Below are 9,738 nucleotides of genomic sequence, written 5' to 3'. Positions count from 1 at the left end.
TTCAGAGGGTTGGGAAAAGAGGAGGGTTTGTTTTACCTTTTGACCCATTTTTAACTTATAATCTTAAAAATTGTTTTCTGTTTTCTTGTGGATTGGACTTTATTTCTGTTTAATTTTATTATTGTTGATCTCCCTTCCTTCCTTTCTTGGTTCGATTTTCTTTCTATGAAGTCCAGGATAGATAAATCTACAGAGACTGGGTTTCCAAAACGGTATCAGTTTAGGGGAATAGAAACCCACATCTTTCTCCCATAGAGCAGCTGGTGGTTTTGAACTGCTGACCTGTGGTTATCAGCCCAATATGTAATTGGCTACTCCACTTTTTTTTGGGGTATGTGTGAAGGTATGGTTTTCTTTATATTAAATCCAAGATGGGTAAAGCTATACAGACTGTAACGAGATAGAGATCTATTTAAAGTATTTAAATATTAAGTAATATTTAAATCTATTTATCTGTAGAGCTTTAAAAAATAGGAATAATTTATCTAGTTATATTCTGGACCAGAAGGTTAAGGGCCATAGTCTTGGGTGTCCCTGCCTGGCTCAATCCAATCAGTAAGTCTGGTCTCTATTTTTATTTTGTTTTTTTTCCACTGAATTGTATTATACTTGAAATATATGTCAATAAACTGATTTAAAAGAAAGGAGAAAGAATGGAAGCAGGAAACACAGGGAGACATAGTGGTGGTGCATTGAGGGGTTTGCAATGAATGAGTTGAATCAGACTGTATGAATTATTGAATGTAAAATTGATGATCTGCTCCATAAACTTAATCCACAATAAAGAGGCAAACAGAAAAGAAAGTTGCCTGGAATCTAAAAGCTTGTGGCTAGAGATCTACGATCCAACAATGGCTTCCAGGCTCGTGGAGTAGCAGAGGAAGGAAACCAAGGATATGAAACAGGAACTGTACTGCAGGTCCTGTCTCCATAGACTACTTACTGCTTCCTGTGCTGTGAGATCAGAAAAACTGGATAGTGCCTGGAGACCATTACTAAATGTTTTGAATCGGAATTCAACAGGGAAGCCCTGAACAACAATATGCGTGTTTGGGCAGGGCAGGGGTATGGAACAGAATTTCTAATGTCTTATAGAATCCAGACTTACTGAACTTACTGTACTGAGGCTGGCGGAACCTCCCAGTCTGTGCCCTGAGAACATTGTTATCGTTGAACAATATTACCCACTAACATCATCTTCAAACGAAAGAACGATTCTGTTGAATGAGTAGTGAACATTTTCCTTGAGCATTCTTTGAAATTCTTTGAAAGGGTTAGCTCTATCAGGTCAAATGAACAATAATAATCATAAAGCACAAATGAGTTGTTTGTTGAGCAGTGAGTGAGCCCAGGGTGATGAAATAATGACGACACTATTTGGACCTATCACCAATATCTTTTGGTTGCCCTGTAGTAATTGTTGAATGGGGATGTAGTCTGCTTGGCATATTTTCACCAGAAATAGACTATTTCAAACACAACTTCCTGGAAGAGTTGTCTGTATTATTCTGTATCTAATTTACTATCTCCTATTTAGAATTCAACCAGCTCTAATTTGATATTTTGACTTTGAAAGACTTATTGAACCTGCCTACAAAATATACCTCAGAAATTCTTTTTTCCCCATTTTCATAATCATCCCCTTAAATCCACTCCTACTGAGCTGAGTCTGCCTCAAAGTGACTGTATAGGGTTGCTAAGACTGTAAAATCTTTATGGAGCATTGTCTTCCCTAGAGATTTAAACCTTGTCATTAGCAGCCTGTGTTCGTCTGGGTAGATTGCAGAAACAAATCCACAGGAACTCATATAAGTATAAGAGAGAGTTTTATATAAAGGGTAAGTATACATTACAAAAGCATCCCAACCAAGTACTGTCCAAGTCCATAAATCCAACATTAGCCCATATGTCTGACACCGATCTACAAAATCTCCCTCAATCTCACAAAACACACTCAGTGACGCCAACTGCAAGAGGAAAGCCGAGTCAGTGAGCGTGTAAGTGAGCGCTGGTAGGGGTCTCCACGCAGCTGCTCCAGCACCCAGGGCTGCATCGGGGCAGGCTCATGTCATGTGGCTTTTCCTCAGGAATGTCTCCTGTGAAGTGAGCTTTGCCAGCTGAAGCAGGGCACTGGCTAAGGCAGCCACACACTGGCATGACCATCAGAGAGCAAGAGACCTGAGAATTAGAAAGGTGAGGCTCACAGAGCCATTTATCCCTCCGCCCTTCAATTAACCCCACATGAGTTTATTGGCCAGGTTGGCACAATAAACCTTAACTATCTCACAGCCTAACAGTTCTCCCAAAGCACTCAAAAAACCAAATTCACAGAACTGATTTCAATAAACACACACACATCCTCCAGGGGAATGAACAACAGAAACCATAGGGGAAGGAAGACAGCAGTCATTGTAAGATATGAAAATAATAATTTATGGTTTATCAAGGGGTCACCGGGGGGGGGGGGGAAGAGGAGCTGATACCAAGGGCTCAATAGAAAGTTAAAGGCTAGAAAAGAATGATGGCAACCTGTATACAAATATACTTGCTATAGTTCATGTGTGGATTATTGTAAGAGGTGTAAGAGCCCCCAATAAAATGATATTTTAATTAAACAAAGCAAATGCACTGCCATTGAGTGGAATGGGATTCACAGCAACCCCATAGAGAAGAGTACAACTAACCCTGTCAGTTTCTGAAACTGTAACTTTAAAAAAAAAATCATTTTATTGGGGGCTCCTACAGTTCTTATCACAATCCATTCATCCATCCATTGTGTCAAGCATATGTGTACATTTGTTGCCATCATCATTCTCAAAACATTTGCCTTCTACTTGAGCCCTTAATATCGGCTCCACATTTTTTCCCTATGAGACTGTAACTTTTATGGGAATAAAAGTTTCATCTTTTTCCCTCAGAGGGATTGGTGGTTTGGAACTGCTGATCTCTCAATTAGCAGCTCAAGTCATAATACACGGAGCCACCAGGATTAACTACTACAGCACCACAATGATTGTTTATTTATTATTTATCTAATCATTTTATTGGGGGCTCCTACAACTCTTATCACATTCCATACATAAATCCACGTGTCAAGCACATTTGTATGTTTCTTGCCATCATCATTTTCTCAAAACATTTGCTTTCTACTTGAGCCCTTGGTATCAGCTCCTCATTTTCCCCCTCCCTCCCTCACCCTTGAACATTTATAAATCATTATTTATTTTTTCATGTCTTACACTGTCTGATGTCTCCCGTCACCCACTTTTCTGTTGTCCGTGCTCCTGGAAGGGGGTTATATGTAGATCATTGTGATCAGTTCCACCTTTCTACCCCACCTTCCCCTTCCACTCCTGGTATCTCTACTCTCATTATTGGTCCTGAGGGGTTTATCTGTCCTGGATTCCCTGTGTTTCCAGCTCTGATCTGTACCATACATAAAAATAGGAGAAGGGCCTCCCACCCCCATTACACATGATCTCCACCAGGTATTTACCAGTCCCTCACATGGCACCTGTACACTGGTTCAAAGGGCAGTGGAGGCAACAGGCAGGAACTTCGGAGAACATTGAACAATAAGGTCTAGAAACAGTTTGGTGTTACTCCAGTGCAGGGGCCCTCAAACTATGGCCCGCAGGCCACATCTGGCCCACTAAAGACATTTATCCGGCCCGCCAGGTGTTTTTGTCCCATTTTGTTTTTTACTTCAAAATAAGATATGTGCAGTGTGCATAGTCTTGTTTTTTTTTAAAGTATAGTCCGGCCCTCCAACGGGTCTGAGGAACAGTGAACTGGCCCCCTGTTTAAAAAGTTTGAGGACCACTGCTCCAGTGTCATGTACCGCCCACCTTTCTCCAAGGTGGTCTCAAGTTCTAGAATGGCAGGTCCAGGTAATACAAAATGAAGCAGAGATACATTTATTCTGTAGAAAGAGCCTATTCATACTATGAATCTACTGTGGTTTTGGACTAAATTCGTCCCCCAAACTTGTCATGTCCATCCTCGTTTTTTAGGTTGGATGATCCATTAGTCTTGCAGTCGATTGTTGCTCTTTCTTGACACTAGCAGGAGGAGCAGAGAACACCTGGAGAGCAACCATTGGCTGGTGATACCCCACATGCAGCTGTTTCCCCATAATGTGGAAAAGACTTTAAGGCTATAAGTTCAGTGGGAGGATAAGCTACTTTCTTCTTTTTTATTTTTATTCTTGATAAGCTGATTTCTTTTCCACTTGTTCATTCTTTGAAATTCACGTTATCTTTGGTTCTCCTTCAGGTCTTAATTCAATGAGTCTGTTCATTTTCACAAGAGCACAAGGGTTTCCGGTGGCATCGCCATAGTCAGGATCAGTGATTCCGCAGCACATATCAAGTAACCGCAGAGGAAACCGACACACAGTATAAACAGGGTCCCTCTGTTCAAAAAGCGTGCCATCAGGACAGATGGTAGGATTTTTCTGTTCTTCTGCAGTATATGCCTTTAGAAAATGATGAGATCTTCAACATATCCTTTATAGGAAGTGACATCAGACAAACTGAATGAGTAGCCCAAGCAGCCATTGGTTTTTAAAAAAAACAAAAACGTAAGTCCTGGGCTGGGCAACTGGTTTTGATTGGTTTAGAATCTCATCATTCAGAGTCTATAGAATGACCCACATTGTGAATGAGAAGAGAGCACCCAAGAACCTATAGAAAATAGGGTATATCTCCCTTCCCCCCTTCTCTGCTGTCCCTCTCCCAGGGAAGAGGTCACATGTGGATCCTTGTAATCAGTTCCCCCTTTCCAACCCACTCACCCTCCACTCTCCGGATAGGGCAAGATATGACAAAATAACGATGTATAAATTACCAAGGGCATATGAGGGAGGGGGATTGGGGAGGGAGGGGAAAAAAAAAGAGGACCTGATGCAAGGGGCTTAAGTGGAGAGCAAATGCCTTGAGAATGATTGGGGCAGGGAATGTATGGATGTGCTTTATACAATTGATGTATGTATATGTATGAACTGTGAAAAGAATTGTATGAGCCCCAATAAATTGTTAAAATAAAAAATAAAATAGGGTATATCAAACCCCAACTCTTGGCGGGACGCCCTAGGAACTCCCTGGTGTTTGGGGTTATAAATGAAGAGCTTCCACTAGGCCAGGGACTGGTTCAAAGACTTCTTGTCTGTCTTCGTTATGTTGTGTGTGGACAGAGAGAGATGAGCACAACCGTGGGGGTAAATGGGGCAAGGAGCGCAGAGGCACACGGATGCTTAGGGGGCACAGCCGGGGCGGATGAACAGAACTGATGAAGACACCTACTCACAGCAGCATCCCTGGAGCCGACTCAATAATTACTTCTTGATACAAAGCACTCTTTTAAACAGATGAGCATTCCTGGATTACCCGGAGTGACACGCCATCCTTTGGGCTATTATGACTATATAAGGAGGCTTCAGAAAGTTTGTGGGAAGTGAAATGAAAAGATACCATTTTTCCACGAGCTTTTAAAAGCCCTTTTATATCCTAATGAGTGTAAAGTGGTAGCTCCTGTGGTTTGGGATTTTATGTTCCTTCTGACCAAGGATGTGAACAAGGGAGCCCTGTCAGGTAGGTATTGCTCTGCTAAGCTCAAGGTTGGCAGTTCAAACCCACTAGCCACTCCTCTGGAGAACGATGATGTTAATCTGTCCCAGCAAAAAAAATTATAGCCTCAAATTGAGGATCTGAGTATTAAAATATGCACATTGTTGCTCTCCCCAGTGTCTCTTTTTGTCTGGATCATCTTGTGCAGATTTCCTCCTCATTGCATCTTGCCTCCCTTCACCTAGCTAATACTTGTTTAACTTTTGTTAGTGATTTACGCTTTTTCCACTGAGATAATTTATTGTGCCAGTCTGGCCAATAAACACAAGTGGGATTAATTGAAGGGCGGAGAGATAAGTGGCTCGATGAGCCTCACCTTTCTTGTCTCTCGCTCTTTAATCATCGGACCAGTGTGCAGCTGCCTTGCTTGTTCTTTACCTCAATTTAAAGGGCACACTACCTGTGGGACGCCTAGCCTGTGGACTGTGTCACTGTAAGTTGAGGTCCCTTTAAGACCACACAAATGAAATTTACATCTCCGGAGCTGAGGACTAATGGTTGGTGACCTGACTGACAGTTGGTGACCTGCCTTAGCTGTTTGCTGTCTGTGCTGGGATAGCCTAGCCCTCTCTCTCTCTTCAGAGGACTACCTGACGGCCCTCAAGACTTGAAGGACTGCCAGTGTCTCACAACTCTCTCACGGGAGTGAGTCGTACTGAGCCATTTGTACTGCTTTATAATTTAACTGTTCATTTCTTATATTATATATCTATTTATCATTTAACTTTCATTTCTTGTGTTATATATCTTTATAAATATATATATAATTATCAGCAATCTGGTTGTATCTCTCTAGAGAACCCATCCTATTTTCCTTCAAAAAATGTTTCTTTCTGCGTGAAAACATATTGACTTTTCACAATCATGGTCTCATACACTTTTTGTCATTTTGTGACTAATTTCATTTAGCATAATACTTTTAATTATTGTATTGCAATAATTTTAATATAATCTATGCAGAAATCCCTATTCTGCTATGTGATTTGCAAATATTTTTCCTGTCCTGTGAATTCCCTTTCCCCCCTTTTAATGTCCTTTAAAGCAAGTAAAAAAGGTTAAAATTTTGATGAAATCTCATGTATCTATTTTTTTTTCTTTTTATAAGTAAGATAGGTGTTTGTGGCTTATGTCTTTTTAAAATACATGTTTCTTAGATGTAAGAACCCTCACAGGGCTAAAAGCATTTGCCTGCCATTATTGTTTCACGCCTCTAAGAGGTAACAGTCATCCCAAAATTTGTAATGACCTCCTCCTCCCTGACACCCAAGCTAACTGCAGTGTTTTCTCTGGAGAGAAAAATGTCATAAACCATTAATGACCTGATTACATTAGGTTAGATTAAAAAGAAAAGATTTCAACAGATGTGAAGCAAACTCCTGTTGTCAATTCATGATGATAGAAGAAAAGAAAGAGATGATGCCTTCTTCCTCCCATAGCCGACGTGGGTTTAGAAAATAGGCAGCATTTGCCAACATAAACTACCCAAGGCTTACCAACTCCATTGTACTTGAGGGAAGGAGAGATTTTTATGTGTTCCTTCTCTGACTTGCTCAGTAACCCCAAGTGATTTTCAAATGGGGAGGCAAGTTACTAGCCATAAGCTCATCAACTTTCGATCTGTCTTGGACAGGGATGGAGTAGAACTCAAGAACATCTCTGTCACTGCACATCTGATGAAGCTTTGAGTTAGGAACTGTATGGTCGGATCAATGCCAGGCCGGCTGCTAGCAGCAAGTGACCTTGAATCTCCCCCACCGTGCGGAGCTGACCAGAACTGGCTGAAACAACTAGCAGCAAGGGACCTTGAATCTCCCACACATACCCGCGGAGCTGACCAGAGCTGGCTATGGAACCTTTCAGCAGCTTTGCAAATTATTTTTTCCTTCTTTTACTCAGCCTGTTTTGTTCACGGCCCATTTGGCTCAGTGCCTGGTTCCACCCGGAACCAGGAGGACACCTTACATTCCAGAAACCACTGGTCCATATGTAAGCATCACTCCTGTAGCCTGCAGTGCGACTCCTCCGGCCCAGACACTGTGGACCGTGGGACTTTGCCCAGGCTGGGTCTTTCTCCCCAATAAAGCCTGTTTGCTCTAATTGAACTGATTTGGTCTCTGGCACCTCTCGACTTCCTTACAGGAGCCACATGGCCTAAGTCATCAGCTAGCTGTGCCAAGAGACTACCTTTCAGAGTCCATCTTCCAGGGAGATGTCCTGTCAATTCAGATGACCACATGGACCAAAAACTTCCTTGACGGGAGATTCCAGACGACCCTGGAGATCATCAGGTGGCATGTACATTCGGCTTCATAAGGGTGGACACACCAGCACAAGATCTTTCTTCACCTCTTCTAATACGTAATCTACTACCGGCTCTTTCTCTTTCCTGGATTGAGACCAAAACTGGTGTGGCGCAGCAGCGACTATCCATAGGCTTCTCCTCCTAATCCTGAGCACAGACACAGCCGCTTCCCATGACCACCTTCTCTGTGTCTCTATATCTCATCTTCTTTTTATAAGAGATTAAGGTCCACCCCAATGACCTCACCTTAATTATACCCACTTATTTTCGAATAAAGTCACATTCCCAGGTACCTGGTGTTAGGACTTGAACTTGTCATTTTGGAGCACAAAACTTCTCATAACTCCACTTAAAGTACTGACCAACAATTCAGCTTTTCTTTCAAGCATACTATTTAGAGGATCGTCTCTCCACCCAGTTCCTCACACAGCTAAGATTGAAGGCAGTTTCCATACTAGCAATGACAACAACCAGAAGAACAACATAAAGAGGGTGGGCAAACAGATAGAATAGGATATAATTTTAAAACCAATCTTTACAAGAGAACCCCCAAATCTGACCCCAATCTTAAGTCATTGCAAACAAGTAGCAAATCTGACATAGAAGTGTTATATTTTTACTCATCAGGTTGGCAACAACTATGAACATTTATTATAAGTACTCCTGGTGAGATGTGGGGACTTGAGTAGCAGTGAACTGCTGGGGCACCAGCCCTTTTGCTTGCCTTTGGAGTCTGACTTTGTGGTTTTGGTCAGACTTCCTGGTGAATTAACTTGCCATTGTTATTTTCTTTTGGAAGTTAGAGATTAAGGTAACTCTTATTGAAATCATTTAAGGGAATTAAATAGATTCACAGTAAAAATATGTGGAGAGTGGGGTAAGAATTATTAGGATGTTTATAATTTATTGTAGTTTCTCAAATAGTAGGAATTGAAACAAATTTGCAATTTTAGGCCAGGAGAATGGGAGGATTTGTTGAAGGCTAACTAGATTGAAATTTATTCAGTTGAGTCCCTGGGAGACTCGGCACCACTCAAAGTATACCACCTGCTGATCACCAGAGGGGAAAGAACCAGGACATGATTTACAACACAATCACACCGTGTTTTTAAGCGTTTTTTTTACAAACAGAAGCATACTAGTTGAATAGTCCTGCAACTGATTTTTAAATTGGACCATTAAACTCTTGTAACGGAGTCATTCATTTTCATTTTGAAATGTGTTTATTTCCTGAAAGTATTTGTGTAAGCATTTTTAAGCTTAGTGGACAAAGCATATGGTATAGACATTCTTTGAAATTTGTTGGGTCTATCTTTGTGACTTATGCATGGGCAGATTTCATAACTTTCCTGTGAAAAATACACAGCCTATTCCTTAAAAAAGGACATGATATTTATTGATCATTTATTAACTGATACCCTGTTAACTTTGTTACACAATTTTTTTTTCAGAACCCCTCTCCATTTCAGGAGTCAGTTCTCTGTTGAAGTAGAACCATGCTGTCTTCTTGAACATCATATTCAATGAAACTCTTTCCTCTGCACCTGTCTTGTGAATTGGCTTACTTGTGGCTGGCAGCTGGAATCGCCCGCATTGTGCAAACACTATGAATGTAAATTAGTCTGGACTCCTTGGGAAAATAATTTAGTTTCTTAGTGCTGCTAAAACAGAAATACTACAAGTGGGTGTGCTTAACCAGGAGAAGTGTTTTTCTTATAGAAAACATAGCGGCTGGAAAACTAAATTAAGGACACCCGCTGGCTCATGAGGGACACTTTGTCAGCTCTGAGGGCAAATTCCTGCCGCATC

At 41.3% G+C, this 9,738-nt stretch overlaps 2 pseudogenes; both read right to left on the bottom strand.

The window, feature by feature from the left end:
- Positions 1–3,968: 3,968 nt before the first annotated feature.
- Positions 3,969–5,376, bottom strand: LOC142427679 (sodium/potassium-transporting ATPase subunit beta-3-like; annotated as a pseudogene).
- Positions 5,377–7,177: 1,801 nt separating this feature from the next.
- On the bottom strand, positions 7,178–9,523 carry LOC142427678 (large ribosomal subunit protein mL50 pseudogene; annotated as a pseudogene).
- Positions 9,524–9,738: the final 215 nt, after the last annotated feature.

The sequence above is a fragment of the Tenrec ecaudatus genome, chromosome 15 (assembly GCF_050624435.1).
Source record: "Tenrec ecaudatus isolate mTenEca1 chromosome 15, mTenEca1.hap1, whole genome shotgun sequence".
NCBI classification, from domain to species: domain Eukaryota; kingdom Metazoa; phylum Chordata; class Mammalia; order Afrosoricida; family Tenrecidae; genus Tenrec; species Tenrec ecaudatus.
The sequence above is the reverse complement of the archived record's forward strand: the minus strand, read 5'-3'. Positions and strand labels throughout refer to the sequence as shown.